Raw genomic sequence first — 2,545 nt, 5'->3', positions numbered from 1 at the left:
TTGCTGTTCCCTCTATCTGTAATGCCCATCTCCCCACCTCCTCCCACCCCAGATATGTATGTGGCTCACTCATTGTTAGGTCTTCATTTAAATATTCCAACTCAGTGTTGCTTTTCATGACTTACCAATTTAAAGTTAGAATCATCTGACATTCCTCTTTTTCCTTCTCTACCTTATTGTTCTCTATACTGTCTATACGTTTTACTAATTTACAGTTAACTATCTGTGTCATCCCACTAGAATATAAGCTCCCAGAGGTCAGAGACATTTTTGCCTGTACCATTCACTGTAGTATCCTCAACATTTAGAACAGCCACAGAGTAAATAAATATTTGTAAAATGAATGGATATCTTCTCATGTTAATGTCTGACCACTGCATTTTATGTTTGGTTCCAGAGCATTTTGTGGATCATTTCTACAAGTTTTTAAAAAATATTTCACCATCTGCCATGTCTGCAACAGATCTCATGAGTGACTGAAACTTTGAGCTGAATATAATCTATCAGTCTTATTTTCTGCCCCCACACATGCTCTAACTCTTCCCAATTTAGCAAGTCCCATTATATAGAGAGTCTAATTATAAGGGAGGATAACAAAAGCAGTTTCATGTTGAAATAGAATTCATGTGTGCCCTCCAGAGAGGTATTCAAGCTTATGTGGCAGAATAGGGATATTACAGGATATGTGAGAGATGGTGTGTTTCAACAGAGCATTGAACTGAGGAAGTAATCAAACTGTTTCAGTTGAGTGGAGGGTGAGCAGAATGTCTTCCAAAAATACAGAGACATTTTCTCAGTTCCCACCAGGAAGCAGGTCTTCATCTAGGTACTTATTTATTCATTCTATAGATATTATTTAACATCTTTTAAGTGATGAACACTGTAGTAAAACTATTCACATATAGTTTGTTATTTAGAAGAACCAGGCTTGTAAGCACATAAATGATTCCAAAACGTGGTAAGGGCTACTGCAGAAATATAGAAAGCAACTAAATCTGCCTAGTGAGTCAAAAAGCTTTCATTAAGGAAGTGGCATTTGAGCTGGGTCTTGAAGGACAACTAAGAATTGTCCAAGAGGGAGTAGCAACTGGTTGCAAGAAGGTGCCACTCACCTCTTAGCTGCCTTCTCATCAGAAAAACCTGGAAAGCTCTGCAAAACTTTGCAAAACGCCTAACTAGCTCTGGAAGTCTTTTATTTCTTCATTTTTCCCTTTGGCTTGTGTCATCCTCTAAGAGGCAAGGGCTGCAGTCTGACTCCCTGCCAGCTAGCCTGCAGGGTTCTTCACAGTGTTTTAAAAAAATATCTGGGTTTTTTAAGTAGGTGGATCTGTCTTGCACCTCCTCCCAGAATCAAACTGGAATTAAAACTAAATTGGGGAGCATTCACCCTGAATTACCAACTGAAGACTAGCTGAAGAGACTTTTAAGCAAGGAAGGGCAGAAACCACCTTGAGACTGGTTAGGAAGGGCTGAGTTGCAAGAGGGGCTGGCCCAGCTCCCAGGAGCAGGAGGTCAAGGGTGAAGAGGGATATCTGGGTTGCTGGGAGTTCCCCCTGAGAGAAGAGAGGCATGAACCCCAGCAGGGCTCTCAAGCCTGGACAGCCAGAGCTGGGAACAGTGCCCACACAGCATCCAGTGGCGAGGCTTCTATTCGCCAGGGAGTCTGAGCCTCCCTGAGACGAAGCCACTCTTTTAAAGAGCTGGTGCACAGGATTTCCATTCCCAGCCACTCACCTTAGGTTTTAGTGGAGGAAGAGCGGTGTGGACTGGAGTTGCCTGAGACTGGGGTGGAAGGAATTGGGAGAGTCTAGTGGCTGCCGGGATACCTGTGCAGGTCACCGCCACCTCCAATATTGCAGTAGCCATTTTTTTCCTGAGAGGCGCAAACCCCTCCCAACAGCAGAAGCCTGGGGAAAGTTAAATACCCACCCCCACCCTGGGATATAGCTTGCCCCACCCTAAGGAATGCTCTCACCCAGCATCTTGACCCCTTTGGGAGAGGCAGCAATGAATGGGTTACAAAAAGGCTCACTACATACTCCTAAAGGGATTATTCCAACAAGAGGATATAACCCTGATAAACATATATGCACCCAATATAAAAGCACCTAAATATATATTTTTTAAATCCCAGAGGACTTTAAGGGAGAGATAGACAGTGATACAGTCACAGTAGGAGACTTTAACACCCTACTGATATAGTAGAAGACTTTATCACCCAATCATCCAGACAAAAAAATCAAGAAAATAGTGACCTTAAATGACACACTAGATCAATGGATTTAATTGATATTTACAGAACATTTCATCCCAAAGCTACAAAATATACATTCTTTTCAAGTGAACATGGAACATTCTCAAATATAGACCACAGGATAGGACACAAAATAAGTCTTTACAACTTCAAGAACATTGAAATTATATTAAGCCTCTTCCTGGATCACAACAGCATGAAACTAGAAATCAACTACAATAAAAAAACTCAAAAACATTCCAACACATTGAGGCTAAGTAGTATTAAACAATGAATGGGTTACAAATGAGA

The sequence above is a fragment of the Eptesicus fuscus genome, chromosome 7 (genome assembly GCF_027574615.1).
Source record: "Eptesicus fuscus isolate TK198812 chromosome 7, DD_ASM_mEF_20220401, whole genome shotgun sequence".
Taxonomy (NCBI): Eukaryota; Metazoa; Chordata; class Mammalia; order Chiroptera; family Vespertilionidae; genus Eptesicus; species Eptesicus fuscus.
The sequence above is the reverse complement of the archived record's forward strand: the minus strand, read 5'-3'. Positions refer to the sequence as shown.